This window comes from Balaenoptera physalus (assembly GCF_965194825.1).
Source record: "Balaenoptera physalus genome assembly, chromosome: Y".
In the NCBI taxonomy this organism is placed as follows: Eukaryota; Metazoa; Chordata; class Mammalia; order Artiodactyla; family Balaenopteridae; genus Balaenoptera; species Balaenoptera physalus.
The window spans coordinates 1,855,502-1,883,022 of record NC_138904.1 but is presented as its reverse complement, the minus strand read 5'-3'; the positions used below and the strand labels follow the sequence as shown (position 1 = coordinate 1,883,022).

Here is a 27,521-nt window from a genome sequence, read left to right as displayed (position 1 = left end):
TGATTTTTCTAATAGCTCTGTCTGCACTAGGCATTTGTCCAAAATTCTTTTGGTCTTCCCCACTTGTATGCAGGAAATGCAATCAAGCAGAAGAGCAGAGATAATAAAACGTGAATTGTATACTCAAGTAGCCTTGTTCTTATTTCCTAAATAAGACCACTCACCTTAGGACATTTAACTTCTCTGAAATCTCAGCTCCGAGGAGATTTTAATGTATCTCAGAACACATGATTGGCTAGGGATAGAGTGAGTGTAAGGTCACTGACCCTAAAAGTCAACAGCAGACTCTGGGGTCTCCTTGAGCAACGATGGAGTGAATGACAAAGGGGTTGCAATTCAGGACTCTCCTTCCCTCATATCCTGCCTGAACTTGGAATCTCTGAGCTACGCTGATGTTAAGACCTAATTCACGAGGATGTTGGAATAATTAAATGAGGTAATGTCAATAAAACGTCGGACACATGGCAGCGGTTCAAGCATTGCTTTGATCAAAGAAAGAAACGTTTCCTTTCCAAGAAAAGAATTCGGTATATTACTTCAAAAATTGATTATCAGCCATGTACTGTAGGATTCCAACTCTATGACATTCTGCGAAAGGCAAAACTATGGAGACAGTAAAATTATCAGTGGTTGCCAGGGGTTAAGAAGTGAAGACGGATGAATAGGTGGACCACAGGGGAATTTTAGGGCAGTGAAAATACTCTGATACTGTAATGTCATTACACGTCTGTCCAAACCCATAGAATGTACAACACCAAGAGTGAACCTTAAGGTAAACTATGGCCTCTGGGTGATCATGACATATCCGTGTAGGTTCATCACTCATAAAGAATGTACCATCTGGTGGGGATGTTGATAGTGGGGGAGATTGTGCATGCGTGCTGGGGTGTAAGGGATGTAGGGAAAATCTCTGTATCTTCTGCTCAATTTTTAAAAAATTTTTGGTCACGCTGCACGTGGCATGTGGGATCCTAGCTCCCCGACCAGGGCTCGAACCTGCACCACCCCTGCATTGGAAGGCGGAGTCTTAACCACTGGACTGCCAGGGAAGTCCCTTTTCTGCTCAATTTTTCTGTGAACTTAAAACTGCTCGAAAAAGTAAAGTCTACTAACAATAATAGTAATACAGCTTATTATCTGTGGAAACTTTGACGTATATTGGAAAACGTTGTGTTGTACCCGATGCCAACCAAGATCCGGGACCAGACATTTTGCATATTTGTTGATTCATTTGACGAACTCGACCAAGGTGCTTATTATGGGATACGAACTCTGCATGCAAGGCATACAAGACAGAAAGCCCTAAGGACCTACCCTATAACACAGGGAACTCTGCTCAGTGCTATGTAACAACCTAAATGGGAAAGGAATTTGAAACAGCATAGATGCATGTATATGTATAACTGAATCACTTTGCTGTACCCCTGAAACTAACACAGCTTTGTAAATCAACTCTACTCCAATATAAAATAAAAAGTTAAGAAAAAGGAAGTCCTCCATGTTTTCCTACATCTATGTGTAAAACAAACTCTAAATAAAATCACATATATTTTTTAAAACGGCTTAACTTTTTGACTGTATGACTCTTTTTTTTCCCCTCACCGTAACTGGTTCGATGACGCAATTCTGCTTCACCAGAAGGGATTTCTGTGTTCGACAGGCTTAGTATATTCAAATGTGTTCACTTCAATCTGACTGACTTGTGAATGAATGATGTTACTGAATACCATGTCGGTTACTTATGGGATATTCTCTGAATTTCCCTGTGGGTCCCTGTGAGGCATAAAGAACAGGGGCCCATGTAGAGCTGAGTCAGGGGGCCTGCCTGGCCGAGGGCTGAGGTCACGCAGGGCAGAGACGCAGCCAGGACAGTTGCTACGGTAGCTGAAACCCAATCCCATTGCCCTCCGTCCGCCGTAAGGCAGCTTCTGCATTTACTTTTATGGTCCCATCGTAACTGCTGGTATTCCTGGTGTAAATATGCACCTCACTGCAGAGAACGGCCAGGTGAGAGGGCTCTGGGTGTGAAAAGTCTGAGACTACCCCTTGCACCTGAGAAAGAGGAAGGCCAGCAGATGCATAGGTATGTGGAAAGTTTAGGTTCAGTATACTTATTCTGTCCTTTATCTTGTTGGCCAGATGTTTTGTGTTATCTATTTATATCTATCTATCTATCCATCATCTAATATCATTAAGTTATTTGTCATTTGTCATCTACCTATTATCCGTCTTCTAGCTACCTATCATCCATCTATCTATCTACCTATCTGTCATCTCTCTATCTCCCATCTATCTATCTACCTATCTGTCATCTCTCTATCTCCCATCTATCTATCTACCTGTCATCTCTCTATCTCCCATCTATCTATCTACCTATCTGTCATCTCTCTATCTCCCATCTGTCTATCTACCTATCTGTCATCTCTCTATCTCCCATCTATTTATCTATTCAACCATCCATTCTTCCATCCCACTTGTCCAGCCATTTATCTATCCTGTCTATCTGTCTGTCTATCTATCTATCATCTATCTCTATCTATCTATGTCTATCCCTATCTCTAACTATCTCTCTCTCTATAGCCCTCTATCTATCGCTCATCTAACTATTTATCTGTAGAAATTCATCACATTTCCAAGTGACCACATGGACACAAACATGAAAAATCGAATAGCCACTGCATTTCCAAGAGAATGTGCTGTGTAGGATGCTTTTGCAAAGAGTTCACATTCTTTTCCCTTCAGGAAGTGATCAGAGCCCTTCAGCACGGAAGCCAGCTAAGCTGTAATTCCATTTGGACTCCATAAACAATTCCATGTAACTCTGCAAAAACAGCAAGTGAGTCTAGATTTCATGTACAACGTCACAAGTTCTGGGATATGCATTAACTAGGGGCAATGATTAACTTAACATTTGTCTGATATAAATAAAATTTGCCATAGATCTTTTAAAAAAATCTAGGTGTAGTTTCATCATCAAATTTTAAAGTGACTCTCACCTGCTTTTGGTAAAGGTCATGGACGTCTTATGGTTTATGGTATATCCATCTGTTCAGAGTTTTTCCAACATTTTAGCAATTTCCGTTAATATTTCAACTCTACAGCTGATGATTAGAGAACTAAAGAGTTTAGACTCTGAGTTGATCCCGCTGTTTCAAAAGCACCAGTTGGGCTTATTCTATTTGAAATGGAAGAATTTTTTTTCATGGGAGTGGAATTTCCGCTTGGTTTTTGAAAATCTGCTCTGATCCATGATGTGAGAGATAATATACATCCTCTAGAATTGGAGTTGGGTGTATACCAAGCATTGGCAAACCCAGAAAGACATGAAGACCAAGAATGTTTATTTAATTTTACCAATAACCTGTATTGATAGACACATTTCTTTATACACAGAATCCCACATGGATGTGTAAAGCATGGGTCTCTATGGGTTTCCTGTGCTCTGATATTGCATACATCAATCAGATTAGCATAGGATATAAGAGGAGTTTCACAGAACCATTGCAGAGTCACCTTGAACTAAAATGGCACTTTTATATTTCCAGCCACACTTTTCCTGCCAATATCAAGCAGTTTACTCCAAACCTTAGAATTCTTTCCTTTACCAAAAAAAAAAAAAAAAAAATGCACTTTACTTTCCTTTATCTCTGAACCAGCAAGCTTTGTTTTTACTGAAAGGAAATCTTGAAAATTACTCTCTGTTCGTTTTCCTAGCCGTGTCTACCCAGCTACGTTTTCCATTGACGTAGATGTCTACGTGGAATTCTGCTCACTCTTCCTCTTGGAAATTATATTTCTTTTGCTGTTTCTGAAGCATGAAAGGTGTCTGGTGAGCCATCAGGAGGTAGTGAGATTTTTAATGACTTTTAAGATTTCCCTTTACTGCATCCAAGACTCAAATCAAACGTGGAACAGTCTATTCTTTGCTGTTTATTGTAAAGATTCATAAGCAAATCTAGGGAAATTTTATTTTGCTAAAATACCAAGCGGTATGTCAGGAATAACATTATTATTATTGCTGCCTTTTCAACCTTTAAAAACACACAGAAACCCACCTTAATACACTGGCTGCCAGGCAAATACCTAATATGGAAACTGTAGTGGTTTGAATGGTGACTCCTAAAAAAATATGCCCAGGTTCTAAGCCCAGAACTTTTGAAAGTGACTTTATTTGGAAAAAAGATTTTTGCAGATGGAATAAAGTGAAGGATTTTGAAATGAGGTCATCTGGATGAGGGAGGCCCTACATCCAATGACAGGGTCCTTCTAAGAGACAGAAGAGGAGAGACACAGACACAGAGGAGAAGCCCTGTGAAGACAGAGGCAGAGACGGGAGGGATGCGGCCACAAGCCCAGGGACGCCTGGAGCCCCCAGAAGCTGGAAGAGGCAGGAAGGACCCTCCCCTGGAGCCTCCAGAGGGAGCGCGGGCCTAGAACACCTTGACCTCAGACGTCTGGTCCCCAGGACTGGGGAGGATGGATGCCTGTGGTTTTAAGCCCCCAGTTTGTGGTCACTTTTGTTACAGCCACCGCAGGAAACTCATACAAACACTGTCTTGGAACTCCTGCCTTTTAAGTTTTTAGCTACACCCGTCTCCTTGGTCCCTTGGTGCAGAAACCTCTCCTGGAAAAGAGGAAGGCTGTGTGGCTGTTTTGAAGTGATACTGTGTATGTCTGGGCTTTCTCGGCACTTTCAGACACTACTGCCTCCCAAAGAAGGTGTGTGGGGACTGCCAGCTGAGTCTGGCTTTCCTGACGTAATAAAAATTGTCCTCCCTATGCTCTCCTCTCTGCTACATCTACCACTCATAGAATTGCACACAGAAAAGAATGGAGACAATACATCTGTCTACCAACTTCCAATAGTCAGAGATGCTTCCTGTAGGAAATTAACCAGACAGGGTAGAATGCATTCCCTTTAACAGAAAGTAGGAAAAGCAGATGCGCATGGGAAAACACATCATGTTTAGAATGAATAAGTATGATGTGTTTCGTGTATGAGTTTTTCCCAACGGATTGTGGTTTTTGGAAACTTATAGATCCAAAGCGCTGTCATCCTAATAATGAGAAGGTGTGCCTTCGATCCAGGAGCAAAAGTCTGATTTTGAAATCATTGCAGTGACACTGGCGCTCTCAATATTTTTTGGATCCATCTCCTAAAGTAAAGGAAATAAAAGCAAAAGAAAACAAATGGGACCTAATCAAATGTAAAAGCTTTTGCACAGCAAAGGAAACCATGGACAAAATGAAAAGACAGCCTACGGAATGGGAGAAAATATTTGCAAATGAGGTGACCAATAAGGATTTAACATCCAACATATATAAACAGTTCATACAATGCAACATCAAAAAGACAAACAACCTGATTGAAAAATGGGCAAAAGAACTGAATAGACATTCTTTCAAAGAGGGCATGCAGATGGCCAACAGGCACACGAAAAGATGTGCAACAATGCTAATCATCAGGAAAATGCAAGTGAAAACCACAATCAGGTATCATCTCACCCCTGTCAGAATGGCCGTCATCAAAAAGAACACAAATAACAAATGCTGGAGAGGGTGTGGAGAAAAGGCAACCCTCTTGCACTGTTGGTGGGAATGTAGACTGGTGCAGCCACTATGGAGAACAGTATAGAGGTTCCTTAAAAAACTAAAAATAGAGCTACCATATGACCCAGCAATTCCACTCCTGGGTGTATATCTGAAAAAACACTGGCACTCCCTCTTCTATTCTTGTGTCCCCTGGCTCTTGTGGGATAACACAAGCATTCTGCAAATTCTTCTTCAGCTTTGAGAAGGGCCCCCAAGTGGTGTCTCCTGGGCTCACGTACAAAGCAGACAAATGGATTTAAGGTACAACATGATAAATATAATGAACACTGCTGTGTGTTATATATGAACGTTTGTTAAGACAGTAAATTCTAAGAGTTCCCACCACAAGGAAAATATCTATTTTTTCCACTTAATTTTATATCTATGAGATGTCTGATGTTCACTAAACGTATTGTGATAATCATTTCATAACGTAGGTAAATCATTACACTAAACGTATACAGTGCTGTATATCAATTATATCTCAATAGAGCTGGAAGGAAAAAAAGAAAGCGATAAGCAGTGAGATCTGTAGAAATGTTCCCACCGACCACTTTCATGAACTTGCCTCAAGCCATAAAATCAGTGAGAGACAGAGCCAGGAGTGGAGTTCACAATCCCCCAGAGTCCAGTGAGCCATGCATTACAGGAAACCATGACACTTCTTGACTTAATTTTTGGAAAAGAAATATGGTCCGGATTATACTTACTACCTGTCCAAGCCAGAAATTTTGTCCATATCACCCTAAGGAAATGCCCTGTGAAAGGACAACCCCCAGATCTGGAAGTTATTTCTCTGCAATTTGGTGGGTCACCACAGGCTTCATCTGATCAGACAACTTCCCTGCAGCAGCCCCATAAAATTCCCCCAGATTCCGAGGTGGGGATTAGCTCCTTACTCAGGCTTGATGTGGTTCCATTATGGCCCTTTATTAATGGACCAAAAGCTCAAAGAAGACCCTTCATGAGAGTACAGCTTCTTTCTCAAAGATGGTGCAGAACAAGGAAGAAAGGAAAATATTGAGGTAGATTCATCCGAGGGTGTGGTTCTAATCTACTCTTTCTGTCTTGTTGCTTTAACCTAAATATCTCCCCAGACCAGCCTAAACCCTTCCAGCTCTGATGCCAGGGGCCAGATTGAAGGTTTTATCATCTCTTACTTTCCTGATTGCAATGCCTTTCTCATTGACATCTCCTCAAGAGCCACTCTTGTTTAGTCCAAAACCCACTTGACAGCCAGCAGGGTGTAACTATATATCTGTCCATCTTGCATCCTATGGAAACTCACTTCTCCCAGCATTCATTAGGTAGGAACTGTTCAAGTCCTTAGCACACTCTCCTAAGTGTTTGTTGAATGAATATATAAAACAGGTGAAAAATCGGCTTCAAAGCTGCCTTGAATTCATGAGCTAAAATAATGACATCAAAACAGATGTGGTCATAAGTCGTGTAAATAAGAATTCTTTCATCATCTTGAGCGCTGGAATCACGCATAAGAAATGGTTCTCTGCATCTGGTTACTTTCTACTTCTCTGGAATCTCAATTCCATGCAATGAAGTTGGGTTTGGAGGTTGTTGTCTGTTTTGAATTGTATTTACTTGCCTCTTTCACGAGGGTTTTTTTCTGGTAGCACCAACAGGACCTCTTTATCATGAATATCATGGAGAGTTCTTTGAAGTACCTGAAAAAGAAAACAAGAAAAAAAATGTCATATTGCCAATCGGAAAAAAAAAAAGAGGTGTGGTCATATTCTAAGAGTTGAAATGTAGAAGAGCTTCTGATTTTTTCTCCTAAAATGCCACCAGGATCCACCACTTTACTACCCTCCTAGAAAACTATTTTATCTAAGATCACCATAAAGCTCAGTTCCATGTCACAATGCCATTTCATGATCTAGCTACAGACAGCTCTGCTAATGTAACAAAAATTGCTCTACAGAAACACTTTTATGAGATTTTGTCCATAGCGCAGTAACACTAAGGAAGGAGTCCTTTGGACAACATATTTGGGTACCATGACTATATTTGTTTACCCCAAATATTAAATATTCTTAATTAAATTGGCAATGATTTTCTGGGGGGAAAAAAGAGAGATGGTCAGTTCCCGATTTTACCTGGTCACGCATCATTCCCTTGTAGGTAATAACTTTATCGGCACAGACGGCAAATGATGTTGAACTTACTCTGTTCTTAAAAGGAGCATCGGTTGGCATTCTTGGAGCCTCAGAGGAGAAATAGTGAACTTGTTGAATTCATGTCCTCAGAAGGCAAGAGCCAATTTGAACTAGCACAGGACATGATCAAGGACACCAACAGGTGCGGCTGGAACCAGTCTCCCCAACTGCTTCTTCGTCATCTCCAGACCAATGGGGTCCTCACATCCAGCCTTCCCTTGGTATTTCCACTTGGGTCTCTCGGTGATAGAATCTCGAACTCAGAGCTTGCCGTGTGTAGGTTTTTCCCTTGAGCACCATCTTTGCAAATGGCACCAGCCTACCTCCAGTGGCTCAAACAAGAAAACAAGAAGTCATCAGTGATTAAGTATCCTGTCCATTCTTCTGCACCCCAGCCCACAGTCCATGACCAGCAAGTCTGGTTACTCCTATTGCCAATATGGGTCTCAAATATATGAGAGACTGGCCCACCCACACCAGCTGGTTTCCTTGGTCATGGCGTTCTTTGCCATTTCTAGTGCTGTTACTCCGGGCAGGTCTACCATCCTCGCCCACCTAGCCTACTGCTGCCAGCATGTCCCCTACAGTCCCCGATTTACTGGGTATTACTTCCCACCACCCATTCTCTGCATCTCCCCACATGGCAGCTAGAGTGAGTGTCAGGAAAGCCATGCTTTCCTTATAACCCACCAAGGTCTTCCCTTCCCATTTTTTTTTTTAGGAAGAGCCATTATTATTTTTTTTCTTTTTTTAAAAAATTTATTTTATTTATTTATTTATTTTTGGCTGTGTTGGGTCTTTGTTGCTGCCCGCGGGCTTTCTCTAGTTGCGGCGAGCGGGGGCTACTCTTCGTTGCGGTGCACGGGCTTCTCATTGCAGTGGCTTCTCTCATTGTGGAGCATGGGCTCTAGGCGCGAGGGCTTCAGTAGTTGTGGCTCACGGGCTCTAGAGCACAGGCTCAGTAGTTGCGGCACATGAGCTTAGTTGCTCCGCGGCATGTGGGATCTTCCCGGACCAGGGATCGAACCCGTGTCCCCTGCATTGGGAGGCGGATTCTCAACCACTGTGCCACCGGGAAAGCCCTTCCCTTCCCATTTAGAATATCCTATAAGCTGCTCATCATAATCTTCGGGACCTCAACCATCATTCTCCCATTTTACAAAGACCAGCACAGAGTTCCTGGAAGCCACACCGCTTTGGCCATAAACCCTAGTTCCACGTCTTTTCCTCCCCATCCGGCTCTTTGCAAGGCTGGCTCTGTCCCGTCTTTCAGTGCTCAGCCAAAATAAAGCTCTTACCTTAAACATGAAAAGTCTAGGAACATGTCTGTGCTTGTCCAGCCCCACCTAAAATTTCAGAGATGCTTTTAATAAGAACCGAAGCTTGTCCAAGAAGGCCACTTCAGATTCTAGGTGAGATTCAGAGGGCTGACACCCACCAGCAGGGCAGGCTTTGTGGTGTGTGCCGTAAAATGTCCTACACGTTCCCCTCTTAGAAGGGCCTCCTTGCAGTTGGCTTAATACTCTGCTATCACCATCTCAAAATTATTAAGCCTTTTTAAAGAAGGAGCCTGGCGTTTCCATTCTACACCGGACCCTGAAAATTATACAGCCAGTCCTAACCACAAATCAGGGCACACAAGGATTGAACTTGTCTGGGGCATAATCATTCAGACTGAGAACCAGCGTGGGTTTAAAGATATGAAACAATGCCCTCAAATGTGTGTGTTGCTTGTGTCTAGATTTTTGGAACATTCCTTCAACAGGGACCTAAATTTTGCTCTCCGGGTGAAAGTTAGGAAGTTTGAATCACTGATTAAAATTCTGCCAAAAAGCAGGGATTTCTTTGCAGTTTAAAGAAAGGATACAGGCGACGGAGATGTAGGGGCAGGGGGGTGTTTTGCATTTTCTGAGTGGAAGTTTGCTTGCCTGTTGTCTAAAGGCAATGGAAAATTGAGTAGGACATTTTTGGGGCAGCAGCAAGAAGCCTTCTGAATCCGAAATCTGTATCTTCCATTCTGCCACAACCTGCTGGCCATCCTGGAAAATGCGGCTGGAAAATGTCCATTGTTCCATCCAGAGATGGCTGGACTACCGCCCCTCAGCCAAGAACCTTCACCTCAAGGATTCCAGGCAACCCACGCAGACTGTATTTTTCGGAGATGCGGGCTCTTCTGTATCTCCCCCTGTTTTCTGGAACAGTGTTAAGGAAGCTCCTCCTGGCCAGAGGCTGGACTTTCCAAAGCCATTTGCTCCGAGTTAACAGGGATCACATAATCCCAGCCCTGGGAGTCTTTACCGTCTGGAAGTCCATCCTGGAGTTAGAATTTTCTCCTGAAACCCAGAAGCATCCAAAGTCACGTTTCATCAAGGGGGTCTAATGGTTGCATTCACATCAGTAACACACCTACAAATGCCTTGAGTGAGAACGTAAGCTCCACTCGTGTAGAGACCTCCTTAACCACAATAGACACAAATACTGTGTCTGTGACAGTTTGAATGGATAAAGAAATGGTTCGGGAGAATAAGGAATAAGGACCAAGTTTGGACCAGGGAAGGCAAAGCACAAGAGTTAAAAAGAAGCAAGAACTCAGAATCAGAAATGAGCATGGGAACGTAAATTGTCAGGAACTCACAGAAATATTGGGGGAGATACTGGACTTCCCACTGGACATGGGATGGGAGAGAAAGTTTTTTCTTCAGGTTTCAAATGTTAGAATGACTTCATCTAACATTGAGATTTTTCTTTCTCTGCTTATATATAATTTTACAAAAACTGTGTAATGGTCATCATGCTATGCCATAACTATTGGAACATGGTCTTTTCACTTAGAAGTAAATACGGATTTACATTTTAAAAAGTCAAGTTTCATAAAAAAAAAAAAAAAATTTGGATTTTCAAATGCCATTCCAGGGAGAGGCACTGTTTCTTAGATAATTTGTATCCAAGATCAGAAGAAGGGGTACTTATGGCAGCAAAGCATATTGGAATTACTTGTGTGCAAATCTCAACTCCAATTCTTGTTTTTTGTTTTTTTCATTCCCGGAACAAGAGGGTCTCAAGACAGAAGAAAGGATGCATCTTTGTTCTACACCTAGCTCAGTGCCCGGATTCATCTAAGTGCTCAATTAACGCTCTCCAGCGACGGGATGAATGAGTAAAATACATTGTAATCAATATATTATTACTCAGAAAAATCCAGATATTAAATCATGCACTTCGATTATTCCCTCTCTGTTTTTCTATAACTTTTGCTTTCTGCTATTCTTATCAGAACATTTTCATCATACATCCTATCCCACCAAAGTTATTACCGGTTTGAGGGGCGTCTATAAATTATATTCTTTAAGATGCACAAGGCAAGTGGGGGTGAACTTCTTGATCCAATTGAAGGTGAAAAGTTGAAAAGTGTGTCTGTCCCTTGCAAATTCCTTTTTTAGGAATGAAGTTTAAACTGACTTGTTCATGGTCAGCTGTGTGACCCCAGCAAGCCCCTGGTAGTCCCAGAATCCATGTCAAGATCCATAAAAAGAAAAAAAAAACTTATGCTACCTTTATAGAAGTGAAAGAAATGTATACATTTAAAAAGTTGTTTCAGGATTTTGAGTCAGGCAAGTTCGCAGCTATATGAGTGTGCCCCCTAGTGGTTAAATAAGCTAATGATTAAAAACACCTATTGCCCAGTAAGTCTTTGATTATTGGCTATTGGGGATGGGAGAAAATAATTTTTTTATATGTATATAAATACTTTTTCAAGAGAAGTTTTAGGCTCACAGCAATATTGAGAGGAAGATACAGAAAACAAGGAGGAAGATACAGAAAAAATTTTAAAGGAACTATATTTGCAGCTAGAATTTTATAATTTATACCTTCATTTTGGGACAATGGTTAATTAGTGATCCAGTTTAGAGTGTTTTGACAAACGGCAAAGGTTTGTATCATTTTGATATGTGATATACCTTCCATTTAAATTTTTAAAAATTTTTATTGGAGTATAGTTGATTTACAATGTTGTGTTAGTTTCAGGTGTACAGAAAAGTACAGTTATACATATACATATATCCACTCTTTTTTTAGATTCTTTTCCCATAGAGGTCATTACAGAGTATTGAGTAGAGTTCCCTGTGCTATATGGTAGGTCCTTATTAGTTATTTATTTTATATGCAGTACGGTGTATATGTCAATCCCAATCTCCCAATTTATCCCTCCCCGCCCTTTCCCCCTTGGTAACCATAAGTTTGCTTTCTACATCTGTGAGTCTATTTCTGTTTTAAAGTATCTTCAAAGCAGCTATTTATCTAGTGCTCTGTAGTGCTAAGTCTTTTCTAGGAGTCATCTCTGTGAATCTTCCCAACAATCCCATGATGTGGGCACTGTTTTTACTGGCATTTTACGAATGCAATTGAAGCAGAAATTTGCCCCAAGTCACTTGGCTGACAAGAAGCACAGCTGCTATTGAATCCAGCCTGTCAAATGTTTTAGACCTTTTTTTTTTCCCATCTCTATAGATACCACTATGCAGAAAAGAGAAAGTTTCCTCATCTCTAGAAGGCTTGTGTTTCTTTTGTTGTATGATTTCATCTATTAAAGAATAAAACTAGAATTTCCTTCCAGAATATTCTGTCCAACTATGAAATTCATTTAGATTCTTTTAGAAAGAGCAATTCCAACTTAAAAAAACAAAAAACAAAAAACTGCTGGGCAGCTAACATACTTTGGTTCTCAGATTTTTTAAAAATAACAAGGCAAGATTATATAGTGAGAGTAGGGAAAGCAAGAGGAAGTGAAATCACTCATGACAATCTGTCATATTAGCCATTATGCATTTCAACATCTGCAACCGAAAAGTCAAGTCAAAAAATAAAAACAAAAAAGACTCCCAAGGACTGCCTGAGAACGTTGCTAGAATATTTAGCCCTCTGTTCATTTCACGGAAAAAATAAAGTATAAATAAGGAGGTGAAGGGGCTGGTGTGTAGTCAGGTGCGTTCACAGGTATGTACTCAGACCCAAATCATCAATGGCATCAAGAATCTTGCCTGAAATTATAAAAAAGGGGACACATAAAACTAAGGACATTATGAGACTTGGGCATTAATGAGTCCCAGTTGGGACTCATTGCAAAAATCTCATCTAAGACGTACCATTTTCTTTTCTTTTTTCTTTTTTACTAATAATATATGTATATGTTACATTACATAACATGATGTATTTCATAGCAAATATATGTGTATATGTTTAGGTTGATGGTGCTAGAAACCATGTAAGCATTTTCATGTTTACTATCTAATCAATAATTTTTTTTTTTTTTTTAATAATTTTTTTTAATGCTTCAAACATTAAGAACAGAATCAGTTCAAAGCATTGGCTGTCATCATGCTTAAAGGTAAAATATTGAAACTATTTCATTAACATCGACTATAAAATAAGACTTTTTCTATCATTATTATTATCATAACCTATTTTTTCTGGATCACCTGACTAATGCAATTAACATAAAACTTAAATACATGTGTACTCAGAATAAGAGACAAACTTGACATTAGCTAGAATGGACATAATTGTCTACGTTGAGACCCTAGAAAATCTAAAAGAAACTATTATTATGTATGCATAGAATGTATATATAAAATTTGCAGAATATAATATTGTATAAAATCTATAATTATATAAAATAATATATTAAAATATGCTAATCATTATATACTCATGATAAATTAATCTTATATACTAATATTATAATATAATATATATTATACATGACACAACATAATTATAATTATATTATAATATTATGTGTAATATACATACTAATACTTATTTTATTAGACTCTAGAGTTTTCAACATAGACAACTATATTTTTTACAGATATCAAGTTACTTTGAGATATTTCTATTCTTAGTATCTACAGACATTAAATTTGTATTACAAATATATATATATATTTCTAGAATCAAGTGAAATAAAGATATGTGTAAATTTATATATATTAAATATATAAATATTAAATTTATATTATACCTATGTTGTATATTACACATATATCAGTTTATCAGGGTTTAGGATCCTGGCTCACAGCTGGACACCAACCCCACACTCAGATCTTGGTACCCTGCCGACCTGAAGTCAAGGTTTGCTGTTTAACCAAAGGGTATTGACATCTGAGTTGAGGTCAGGGCTCCATGGGAGACACAAGAATGTAGACAAAGATCCCAGTTGGGAAACAGGTAGGTGAAAAGAATGGATAAGAAATCAATGAGATTTTTGTGTCTTCTTTGTCCAGTACTTTTAGATATTATTACATCATTTGGTCTAAGACCAACCCTCCCTAGTAGAAATGATTCTTCTCACTCTTCAGACGATCACCCAAAACGTCTCCTTCACAGGCTGTGGGTGACCTGAACTATCAAAGGTTTCACCGACTTTGGTCCTGACACTTACCCAGCATGGCGTCCATCTCCTGCACGGTATCTCCGTACAAGCCGTGCTTGCTGATGCCGATGAACTCGTCCTATGTGGGGAGAGGGGTGTGAACATGAAGAATGGACAAGAAGAGGAGGAAAGGTCCTTCACGGTGCCTGAGAAGACGTCAACCACATCGCGTTTGAGTTTTCAATACCTCAGAAACTGAGCAACATTGTTCTTGGGCAAAGAACCCACAGTTCCCTTCTTACCTCTCCATGCCCTGTGAGAGCGGACGCACATGAAAGGCAGCCCCTTTGAGAGACTGTCGTGGCTGGAGTGGATTTTAGGATCCTCCAGTGTCTGGACACACGTAGTTGTACTGCATTTAGAAGAAGCCCTGCCTGACTATTCACAGTAGCCAAGACATGGACGCAACCTGTGTCCATCGACAGATGAATGGATAAAGAAGATGTGGTACAAATATACAATGGAATATTACTCAGTCATAAAAAAGAATGAAATAATGCCATTTGCAGCAACATGGATGGACCTAGAGATGATCATACTAAGTGAAGTAAATCTGACAGAGAAAGACAAATATCATATGATATCGCATATATGTGGAATCTAAAAAATAGTACAAATGAACTTATTTACAAAATAGAAACAGACTCACAGACATAGAAAACAAATTTATGGTTACCAAAGGGGAAACCGGTGGGGGAGGGATAAATTAGGAGTTTGGGATTAGCAGATACACACTACTATATATAAAATAGATAAACAACAGGGACCTACTGTAGAGCACAGGGAGCTCTGCTCAAACCCTTTATGTAAAGGGTTTCTTTACATCCCTGAGTTATTACTGTAGCAGCATAAGTCTCCCACCCAGAGGTCGTCCGCCATCAAGAGGACAATGTTGAGTCTGGAGTTCCTCATCATGAACATTCCGTGAAGCCTCCCAAACAAACGGTTCACAGGGCTTTCTCATCCCCAAGGCATTTCTACAGCACAGGATCCCAGTGGGTCCTCAAAATACTTTACCTGGCTTGCCTCCGAGGGTTAAGGATAGTGGTCCTGTTTTACGGGAGAGGGACTTGGGGATCACACAGTTTAAAAGACTTTCACAAGGCTGGTAAATTGAAGATCAGGGATGCCGTCTGAGGTCTCTGACTCAATCGTGTGTGTGTGTGTGTTTGTGTGTGTGTGTAATGCCCACCTTCTAGTCTTTGACCTCCAGTGAGGCACTCCAATGTAACATCTCTAGAGGCTGACAGCCCGGGAGTGATTGGTGAAGCCCACATCCCAGCCTTTGACCGGTGGTCCATTCTCTCTGCCCCACGACCCCCAGTCAAGATTTCTGCTTTAGATTTGGTCCCCATTCTATATATACTAGTTTGCATCTGCTAACCCCAAACTCCCAATCCTTCGCTACCCCCCCCTCCTCCCCCTAGGCAACCACCAGTCTGTTCTCTATGTCTGTGAGTCCGTTTCTGTTTTGTAGATAAGTTTATTTGTGTCATATTTTAGATTCGATATATAAGTGATATCATATGGTATTTGTCTTTCTCTGTCTGACTTACTTCGCTTAGTATGATCATCTCTAGGTCCATCCATGTTGCTGCAAATTGAAAAGCCAGACTTTTTCATCTTCCCAACCCCACCGCTTAATATATTACATGGCATTTCAGTAAATGCACACCCAAGGAATCAAGAGTTTCCCAAGAGCTCGGTGAGGGAGGCAAGAACCGCTTTTTTAAAATTCACCAATCATTGCTGTTTCCACCCAAATTTCATAAGTGCCTCTGCAGTCCATATGGGTAAGAGTTGCAACTGGTGGTCTTAGCCGCCAGTGGAAAGTTCTTTCTAACTGGCAAGGAATAAAAGTTATTTGTTAAATAGAAAGAAATAAAAGTTATCTTCATGATATAAGGGAGCTCCCATTGCATCAAAATTTTGTACTTAACAATTCCAGATTTTAAGAAATATCAAGAAGACCCTTTCTACCAAGAAGCTGCTTCACCTCTGCCTGTACTCCCACCCCATCCCCCGTAGCCTCCTATTTTTTCTTCAAATTTTAACATAGAATTTTATTAAAGATAGGTAAGTGGGCAAGGCACACTTGGACTTCAGATCTATAAATGTATGAGGCTGACACATCATACACAAATACGATTTTACAAACTAGCGTTATTTTTTAGCTATCTTTAAAGAGGCAGCCAAAGTCACCTACTTCATTAAAAGCACCCCTCAAAAAACTATTAGATAAGACCGTGTTATTAATGGTTTGCATCTAAGAAAGATGAGGAAACACATTAGCCAACACAAGAGTTACATCCTCAGATGGGTGAAATGCTGGTGTACAAAATACTTGTGCAAATGTGCTTGTCCTATATTCCATCAGAGAGAGAGTGAGAGTCAAAAAGAACCCAGTATTTTGGATGGTGGAGTGGACCTTCCAAACAATGGGAAAGAGATTGTAACTATGGGAGGTGGTAGATGAGTTAACAAACCTTGATATGGTCATCACGTTGCCATGGTTACAGAGAGCAAGTTATCACCCTGTACAGCTTCAACTTATACAATGTTATATGTCCATTCCGTCTCAATGAAGCTGGAAAAAAACGTTTTTAAAATATTCCAGATTTTAATGTTTTCGTCTTTAGTGGTTAACTCCCAATGACTCAGAAATTGCAAAATGTATCAGTCATGGATATCTCAGTGAGGTAGAGACTCTTGGGTACTTATATGGCGGTTCCTTTGAATGGGACCTTATTTGGAAATAGGGTCTCTGCAGATGCGATGAAGTGATGGATGTGAGATGAGGTCCTCCAGGATGAGGGTGGCCCTAAATCCAATGGCAGGGTCCTTCTAAGCCACAGAAGAGGAGAGACCCAGACACAGAGGAGAAACCACGTGAAGATGAAGGCAGAGACGGGATGGAGGCGGCCACAAACCCAGGGACGCCTGGAGCCCCCAGAAGCTGGAAGAGGCAGGAAGGACCCTCCCCTGGAACCTTTGGAGGGATCACGGCCCTGGGACACCTTGACCTCAGACGTCTGGTCTCCAGGATGGGGGAGGATGGATTCCTATTGTTGCCAGCCCCTAAGTTTGGGGTTATTTGTTACAGCTGCCCCAGGAAACAAATATATGTAATTAAGAAAAAAGTCTATGTGACAAGAGATAACCATCAGCAAAGCAAAAATGGCATGTTCAAAGAAGGAGACAATATCTACAATAATTTCTATTAAAAAATTAGAAAAGGAACAAAGTACAACAGAAAAGTAAGACATAGGTTGTCAACAGGCAATTCGTAGAAGACACACAAGAGATCAATAAGCACATAAATATATGCTTAGCTTCCTCAGCAACGAGAAAACAAGTCAATTTTAAGAATCATAAGGTAGTATGCCTATCAAATCACCAATAGTTTTTCAAGTTTGATAAGTATGTGGTTTTCACAAGGATTCAAAGAACGTTACCTTCCCCCCCCCACCCCCTGGCGCTGATGAAAGTTTTTATGAGTGTAAGTTGCCACTAAATACTTTAAAAATTTTTTTTAATGATCGTGAGCTGAAACTGAGCATTTGTACCTTTCACCTTGGAGAAACAGTAAAAAGGCAGGAATAAGGATGTTAATTGCAACACTATTTTTGTATCGAGTCAAACTGAAACCACCTGAAATGTGCATTCTTAAGACGAATGGCTACATAAATTGGAATGTATTCATTCTTAGAGAATTCCAAGTAATTTCCTTCAAAACAAGAAGGGTGTACTCCTGATCTCCTGGGTCTCTTTGATGGTAAAGCTGTGTAATTCTACAAGCATTTCCCAACCGCAGCTGAATTCAAAAGAGTAATTACTTTTACAGGACGTTTCATCCAAGGATATAGCAATGCCACCGGCATGGTCTCTCCCTAAGCTCTTCCACTTCTCCATGAGGCGGGACAGTAATCACATCCTTGGTCCCATTTTCCACTGATGAAATGGGCCACAGGAGCAGGGTGCGACTCAGGGTCAAACTAATAAATTTAAACACAGCCCCTCCACGAATTAAAATGTTGCCTCCTAATTTATCCCTAAATTAGGAGTTTGGGATTAACATATACACATTACTATGTATCAAATAGATAACCAACAAGGTCCTACTGTATAGCACAGGGAACTCTACTCAATAATTTGTAATAACCTATAAAGGAAAAGAATCTGGAAAAGAATAGATATATAAAGAATATGTATATATCTGAATCGCTGTGCTGTACACCTGAAACTAACACGATATTGTAAATCAAATATACTTTAATTTTTAAAAACTCCCTCTATTAATACTCACGAAGTAAAATATTCCAGCTGACACCCATCTCGGAAGTGCCTGTATTCTTCCAATGAAAGAGAAGCACCTTCCCTCCTTCCCTAACACAGCTGGAAAATGTGTAATTATCTACCAGACCCACAGTCGACTTGCAAAGTGGACCCCTAAAAATGGCTTGATGCCTGGGATCCCCACGGTATCCTGATGGGAACAGCTGGTGAGGCTAAGACAGAATTACATGATTACGGGCACGATTCAGCCAAACTCGGCAGTTTCTACCGAAGCGGAGAAGAACAATTGACCCTACTCTCCGTTTTGGCCTCCCCATCTTCTTTTTCTGCTGTGTGCTCAGAACCAAAGCTTGGAGGTCGGGGAGAGTCAATTCGGATAAAGCAAACTCCCCGGTGATGCATAAAGAACTAAGAGTTCACGTGTGGATGTGACACGAAGGGAAGAGGCACACCTGGAGAGGCAGGTAATGCCCTAGACCATTGTTTCTCTGTCTCAGCACTACTGACATGTGGGGCTGGAGGACTCTCGGATGCGGGGCGTCCTGTGCCCTGCGGGGTGTGGAGCAGCTTCCCTGGTCTCCACCCGCCAGGTGCCAGGCGCAGCTCCAACATTGTGACACTAAAAATGTCCCTAGGCATCGCCAAGTGTCTCTAGGGAAGTAGAATTGTCTCTGGTTGCAAGTCACTGCCATAGATAGAGAGACATAAATAGTTAGATGATAGATAGATAGATAGATAGATAGATGACTAGATAGAGGGGATGGATGGATAGATAGATAGATAGATAGATACATGACTAGATAGAGGGGATGGATGGATAGATAGATAGATAGATAGATACATGACTAGATAGAGGGGATGGATGGATAGATAGATAGATAGATACATGACTAGATAGAGGGGATGGATGGATAGATAGATAGATAGATACATGACTAGATAGAGGGGATGGATGGATAGATAGATAGATAGATACATGACTAGATAGAGGGGATGGATGGATAGATAGATAGATAGATACATGACTAGATAGAGGGGATGGATGGATAGATAGATGACTAGATAGAGGGGATGGATGGATAGATAGAGAGACAGAGAGATAGAGGTGATGGATGGATGGATAGATAGTTGATAGATAGGTAATAGCTGATAAATAAATAGATGATTATAGATTATAGATTATAGATACATACTCAGTAGATGATAGATAATAGAAAGAAAGTGAGGAAGGGAGGAAGGAAGGAAAGAAGAAAAAAAGAAATAAAATAAAAATAGATATTAGATGGTTGATAGATAATAAATAGATGATTGATACATAGATAGAAAGACATATAGACAGACGGGGTCTCCATGCTAGGTCAGGGTTTCTCAGCCTCAGCACTACTGACATCTGGGCCCGGAGGACTCTGGGATGTGGGGCGTCCCCAGCACGACTGACATGTGGGCCTGGAGGACCCTCTGATGTGGGGCGTGCTGGGCACTGTGGCCTGTGGGGCAGCTTCGCTGGTCTCCACCCACCACATGCCAGCAGCCCCCTTCCACCCCCAATGGTGACAGCCATAAATGTCCCCATTTACTAGTATCTTCCTGGGTAATATGAAGGATGCAAGATTCTGACTTTCTCATTCAAAGGGTTATTGACTCAGAATAGAAGCTCTGTGATTCTATTCTTTTTTTCTAATTTAAATACATTAATAATGAAAAGTGAGGGGGCAGTTTCCTTGTTGCTTTTTTTACTAATTCCCCATCGGAAGGAATTTAACAAATTGGATGATGACTTTATCATACGGTTCCCCAATTATACAAGAGATTTCTAAAGAGATTCACGTAAATTCCAAAGGTCCTCCAAACTGCCTGATATTTGATGACCCTTGAATCATTATTATTATAAAGTATTAAAGAGGATACTCAACAAAATGGAAAATTTTAAATACATCTGTTACTAAAAACATTCTTTTTTCCCCTAACAATTAAGGTAAATCCAGTTTTTGCATCGGCTGAGATAGACCCCATCCCTCTATATTTGTTCTTCACTAAGAAAAATTCTACTAATAAAAAATTAAATTAGAGCCATTATGAGGTAAATGTAAGCTAAGAAAATTCTTGTCTCTGGCAAATTGTTAGGTTCTATGTCAACCAAAGATTTTTAATATTTAGAGTTCATTTATTCATTGCAATGATATGAGCTGCATATCTCCCTTCAAGAATTACAATAGATACCCTCTCAAAAAAAATAATAAAAGACCAATTTTGAAGTTCACAAATGTACTTGTACAAAGGCCCTCATTTTACTACCAAGCAAATGTCACCCACATCCATAATCTTGAATTTACCTACTTGCTTGTCCTGTGTATACTCTTAAACACATAAAATCCACTACAGAAAATAGGATTTGACACCCCAAGAGCCCACCCACAGGTGAATGGATAAATCAACTCTGAGGCAGCCAGAGTTCCTTAGAAGACCGTACTACTCAGAGATAAAAACAAAAAAGGAGCAAACCATTGATAAAGGCAACCATATTCATGGACTGAAAACTAAATAACGCTGAGCAAAAGATGCCAGAGAAAAGAGAATATATTTCATGTTCTGTATATATATAAAATTCCAGAAAATGTAAAGGAGAGAGAAGAAAAGAGAGAGAGAGAGAGAGAATTTGATAAAACTAATACTCAGTTCTCTCCAACCCCTTGACCATTTAAAAATATAAGCGTACCCAACTGGGATTTTAGTAAATTAACCTATTTTACTCACTTGACATAAGTTGTTTCCCAAGCTCCTACGTTTCTGAGTACTGATCCTGCAAGTCTAAATTCCTGCCGTGGCCCCGAGTTCCTGTACCCATTATTGTAATTAAACACGTATTAGGTACCCAGGCTGGGCACTGCTCAAATCTGCCAATTATTTTTATATTTAAATATAACCTAATGTGACCACTGTTAACATAGCTACTGAGGGAAGGAATCAAGCATCATAGACTTTCAAGTGGTACTAAACATACACAAAGGGGATTTCAGGACATGGAATTTGTTTTCTGCCAAGATAATTTTTTAAAAACCTAAGAAAGGACTTCAGCCAGAAGTCCAAAGGAGGGAAGAGAGGACAGATGTATAACAAGGTGAATTTCAGCATCTTCCGGTGGGCACGCGTCTTATGGACATAAACACATCCCTGTAAGGCTCTGCGGAGGGTGAGTGCCATGGGCTGCATTTATAGGTGGAGGTTTCATGGTATCCAGACATCCTTCCTGCAAGACGCAGTCATGCATTCCTCTTAAAACACTTCTATCCCCGCACTTGTCCTCAGGGAATTCCAGCCTTTCTTAAAGACTTAGCATGTGTGTGATAACCAGGGGGTTACGGAAAGAAGAGATGCTCGTAATGAGAATGGTTGAGAAAAAGATAGCCAGGCAATCAACCAGCAAATAGACAACGTAAGCCCAAAACTCTGTGATTTCTGGAGATCCAAGGAAGGTGACTTCATGAAAGAAGGTCGTAGTGCAAGGGTGTCCCAACCCTCGGATGCACCAAGCCCTTTCCCTGAAGTGCATCCCCAGCAGACAGACTTTTGCACCTGGGGAGCACGTTTTGCTCTTGAAGCAATGCTGCTGTCTTCGTGCGATGCCTGTGCTGTCGTTGAAAGTTGTAAAATCCAACTTCACGCCACCGTGACGTACAAAAGCAAATGCTGTGGAAGCCGGGGGGCGGGTTGGGTAGACAAACAGAGTTCAAATCAGTGCTTCTCCTGGACAAAAAAAATTTATGCAAGTGATGGAGACACACACCTACTCGTCATCTTAGAACCCCCAAATGACTCAAAACCAAAACACACAACGATCTGTTTTCGGTGCAAAAGAAAAATACATCTCTTGGGAGGCGCTAAATCCAGAGCATATACCTTGAAAGACAGAGAGAAGTTTGTTCCCGTGATTTCTCAGCTGCAAAGAGTAACCACCAGCCCTTGGGTGTTCCCGTGTGTGTCAACCCCACCCTGTTCTAAGCACTTTATGTGTAATCCCCTCATGACCCCCCAGTGGGCATACACGCACCATCCCACCAATGAGAAATCCAGGGAACAGAGAGGTTGAGCAACCTCCTTAAAGTCACACAGCTGGAAAGTGCCTTTGCCTGGCACCCGTTCCCAGTTCTGCTGTGATCACCCCGCCACACAGCCTGTGTGATCCAGGTCTCCCCTGCTTGCAGGAGTGAGACAAAGAACGATATCACCAGGAACATTCCAGCAATGATCCTGTTGCCCTGAGGCCATAATTCACAGATTCAAAACGCATGAGTGATATGGAAAGATCCAGGCGTTTTTATCTTTTTCTGGGATTCTCACCCTGCACCCGAACAAAACTCTGATGGCCAACGTGTAGCGTGTGTCCAGATGGACAGCTGTCTAACATGTCTCTTTTGACCTCTTCAGCGAAAACAGTGGAATTTGAGAAAAGGGTTCCAGCACAAGCCAAGAAGTTTGCTCCCTCATAAGCAGTGACCTTGTGGCATCGTCAAAAGGAAGGGATTGGTTTGGCAAGAACTTGTTTACAACATTTTTGTAAATCTAATGTTGTTCTCTACCATCCCTGGTCACCTGGAGAGGGCTTTCCATTTCTGCCCCTGGTACAGTCTCGATGAGCAGAATCACCCAGTTTTTCATACAGGGTCTCTTCCTTCAGTCTTTTGTATTTTTGATTGTTAGGAAAAACTTGCTTTTATTTCAGTATTGATGTCCCTAGTTCAACTGCTGGGGAGAAAAGATGGTGTCCAGTTGGGAAGATTGGACCCATGGCATTCTGAGTCCTTTTGTTACCGACCAAGGTTCTTGGCCTCCTTAAGCAATAGAAATTGATCAGAGGCCAGACAAGAAATTCAGGCAAAGCTTTACTGGGGCCCCTGCTGCAGCGGGCGGGAGCGAGAATAAGTAACAGGTGCCCTGGCCCCGCTCCCCGAGGAGGGGGAAGCTGGTTCCTTCTATGGGGTGAGGGTAGAGGTGTGTCCAGGGGTCGGGCTGGAGGGGAGGCGGCTTAGGTGGGCTGCCCACCCCTTAGGTGGTGGTGTGTGCAGGGGGCATGCGCAGTGCCCTGCTTTTGCTCGGGGCTCTTCAGAGATCACAGTTGGGTTTTTGGTCTCTTTGTATCTTTTGTCCAGAATTTGCCCCAACTGCGCATGCACGCAGTTATTTTTAGTCCCGTAGAGTTTCTTTGTATTTCGTTGCTCAAGGAGAGGTCTGTCCAGGGGCAAGCCCTGCAACACTGCAGCAAAGGGTCCCAGGACCCAGCGCGTCTCACTTTCATAGGAAAGATACCCTGACATGTTTATTAAAGGAAGGGGTCAAATTCAACATCTTTTCTCTCAGGGGAAGTGGCAGGATAGTTCAGTGGACAAGTTCAGGTCAGCCACTGCCGTGGATCAAACAACTTACTAGAAATGGAATTTGGGGCAACTTACAAACTCTATTTTTATCTGTTCTACAACAGACATTTTTATCCCCAGGTTCTTTTTTCATTTCTTTTATTGTACTAAAATGCACATAACACAAAACTTACCATTGTAACCATTGTGAACTCTACCATTCAGAGGGTTTAGCACACTCACAATGTTGTATAAGCACCACCTCTATCCAGTTCCAAAGCATTTTTATCATCCCAAAAGGAGACCCCTTACCCAGTAAGAGTCCCTCCTCCCCCTCCCCCTCTCCACTCCCTGGTGACCACTCAACTTGCCCAGCCCCAAATCTCTATGGATTTACCGATTCTGGACAATTTATATAAAATGAAATCATACACTATGTGTCCTTCTGTGTCTGGCTTCTTTCACTGAGCATGTTTTTGAGGTTCATCCACCTTGAAGCCTGTGTCAGTGCTTCACTCCTTTTGATGACTGTAATATTCTACTGTGTGGATAGACCCCTAAATTAACTCCAAATGGATCAAAGATCTAAAAAAAAGGGGCTTAAAAATACAAAGCTCTTACAAGAAAATATAGGGTTAAACCTTCACGACTTCGCATTTGGCAATGATTTCTTAGCTATGACACCAAAAGTACAAGCAATCAAAGAAAGGAAAAATAGATAAATTTTACTGCATCAGAATTAAAAACTGGTGTGCGTCAAAGCACACGGCCAAGAGAGTGAAAAGACAACCCACAACATAGGAGATTTTATTGACGACACCCTCATGATAGTATTTCTGAATTCGAGATGCATTTTACCGTGCAGCCAGGTGGCAGTCATAACCTACTTATGCAGAAACTTTCTGCCCGCACCTTCTGGAAAGATCAGGAAAGTGCTGGTGACCTAGCATTGGGTGTGCATGAGTGACTCACAGTATGTTCACTGTTATCATGATTGCAGTTTTTCCAAGTTGTCTTTTTTTGTCCCAGAAAGCTGCATCCAAAGTCAACCAACCAGGTATAAGTAATATCAATCCCTGTTCTTCCCAGTTTTCACCAGCTTTGGGGTGCGATATGGTCACATTGACAAGGCGAGCTAGAATCAGGTCTTCTCCTGCCCCCAAATATCCCCTTATTCCCTGGAGGGGTCTTTTGGGGGGTAACTGATTTGCTTGCAGATACATCGGGTACATCTATAAATGGAACATTACTCAGCCATAAAAAGGAACAAAACTGTGCCATTTGCAGAGACGTGGATGGACCTAGAGACTGTCATACAGAGTGAAAGAAGTCAGAAAGAGAGAAACAAATATTGTATATTAACACATATATGTGGAATCTAGGAAAATGATACAGATGAACTTATTTGCAAAGCAGAATAGAAACACAGATGTACAGAACAAACTTATGGCTACCAAGGGGGGAAGAGGAGGTGGGATGGACTCGGAGATTGGGATTGACATATATACACTACTATGTATAAAATAGATAACTAATGAGAACCTACTGTATAGCACAGGAAGTCTACTCAGTGCTCTGGGGTGACCTAAATGGGAAGGAAATCCAAAAAAGAGGGGATAGATGGATACGTAGAGCTGATTCACTTTGCTGTACAGCAGGAAACTAACACAAACTTGTAAAGCAACTCTACTTCAACAAAATTTTTTTAAAAAAAAGAACCACAAGACCCCTTCGTCTGCCGGGTTTCTCTGTGACCACCACGCCTACATCTGCCATTCGATCGGGGCATTGCTGTCTTTGTAGGGACCCACCTCTTATGACAGGGATGCCATGAGTGGTGGAGGTGACCACATGACGTCTCTTGTTCTCCACGTGCTCTGGATTGAACTGTGTCCCGCCAAAAGGCATGTAGAAGTCCTCCCCTCCAGCACCGGTGAATGCGACCTTATTTCAACCTTATGGGATCTTGAGATCCTGGAATAGGGTGGGCCCTAAATCCCACAACTGGTGTCCTTACAAGAAGACGAGACACAGACCACACACAAGGGAAGACATTTATCTGAAGGTGGAAGCAAAATGGGGGTCATGCATCTACAAGCCAAAAAAAGGCAAGAATTGCCAGGAGCCACCAGAAGCTGGAATATGCAAGGAAGGATTCTCCTCTGAGCCTCCAGAAGATTCCAACCCCACTGACCCCTTGATTTCAGACGTCTGGCCTCCAGAATCGAAAGACAATAATTTTGTTGTTGCTGTTTTTGGTCACCGACTTTGTGGTATTTTCTTACAGCAGCTCTAGGAAACCAACACACTAGCTCATAAATGAATGTCTTTGTTTGACCAAAATGGTACAGTTATGGCTTGAATTGTGTCCTCTTCCAAAAGACGCTGAAGTCCTAACTAACACAACATTGTAAAGCAACTATACTCCAATAAAAATTAATAAAAATAAATAAATAGCCAAGAAATTTTTTTTAAAAATCTATGGCCCAAATATCCTGTCTTTGAGAATCTTGAAAATGACCCTCCATGGTCTTCTAACAAAGTTTTACTTTAGGAAAATCTGAAACAATTTTGACTTTCTTTCCTTCATGACTGCCCAAGTACCCAAAGGATTTTCTTTCCATTTTTTCTTTAAAGTCCAGTAGATCTACAAGAATATATCTTCCAGTTAGTCACTTTGTGTGGATTTTCCCAGGTACATGGTGTTTCTTTTCAATATGTAGTTTCATGTTTTGCTTTTATTTCAATGAAATTATCTTGAAAGATTAAAAAAAAAAAAAAAAAAAGACTTTGAAGTCCTAATCCCCAGTACCTGTGAATGTGACTTTATTTGCAAATAGGGTCTTTGCAGACGATCAAGTTAAGATGAGGTCATTAGAATGGACCCTAATCCAACATAATGGGGGTCCTCATGAAAAGGGGAAATTTGGAAACAGATGCACGCACACAGGAAGAGCACCATGTGAAGATGAAGGCAGGGATGGGTCTGATGTGTCTTCACGCCGAGGAACACCTAGGATTACCAGCAGCCCCCCGAGGCTGGGGGAGATGCATGGAGTAGATTGCTCCTCAGAGCCTTTAGAAGGAAGCAGCTCTGCTGAAACCTTGATTTGCGATATCTACCTCCAGAACAGCGAGAGGATGCCTTCTCTTGTTTTAAGCCCCCGTCTTGTGGCACTTAGCTACAGCAGCCCCGGGGACCAAAAGCCCTTTTATCCAGGCGATGCTTTTGCACACCCTGCAAGCATCCACTGGGTACCACGGCAGCCTCCGCAGCAGAATCAGGATGCAGGAGATCAGCTGCTCCATCCTCTCGTACCGGCACCTCCACCGCTTCTCCCTCTGTCACCCGCCGTGTGATGTAGAGCTGAGCAGGACCAGGGCACGGTCGGGTGCACACCAAGCTCTCGTTCACAGTCGAAGTCTGATGGAGGGACACCAAAGCCACGGCGGCCGAGTTACAAGGCCTCGTAGAGCTCTGTGAAGACCATGTGTGGTTTGTTTTGACTTCTGGGCAGTGGTCCCCAGTTATAGCACTGGGCAGGGAACCGACTGCCAGGACAGAGTTCAACCTTGACTCAAAATCAGTCTTCCCGCCGATCCCAAAGTTCTATTGCCTGGTCCAGCTCGTCCTTCTGGCTCTGCCCTTTGCCAGATGTATTTCTCCAGGGAGTA

The 27,521-nt window shown here is 41.5% G+C and overlaps 1 long non-coding RNA gene across 1 annotated transcript in view; it reads right to left on the bottom strand.

Annotated features, from left to right (window-relative positions):
* Positions 1-1,147: 1,147 nt before the first annotated feature.
* LOC309653451 overlaps positions 1,148-27,521 on the bottom strand; it is a 61,091-nt gene continuing 34,717 nt past the window's right edge. Inside the window, exon 3 of the long non-coding RNA XR_014259170.1 lies at positions 1,148-1,454. This is a non-coding gene — a long non-coding RNA (uncharacterized lncRNA). The remainder of the gene's footprint in view (positions 1,455-27,521) is intronic.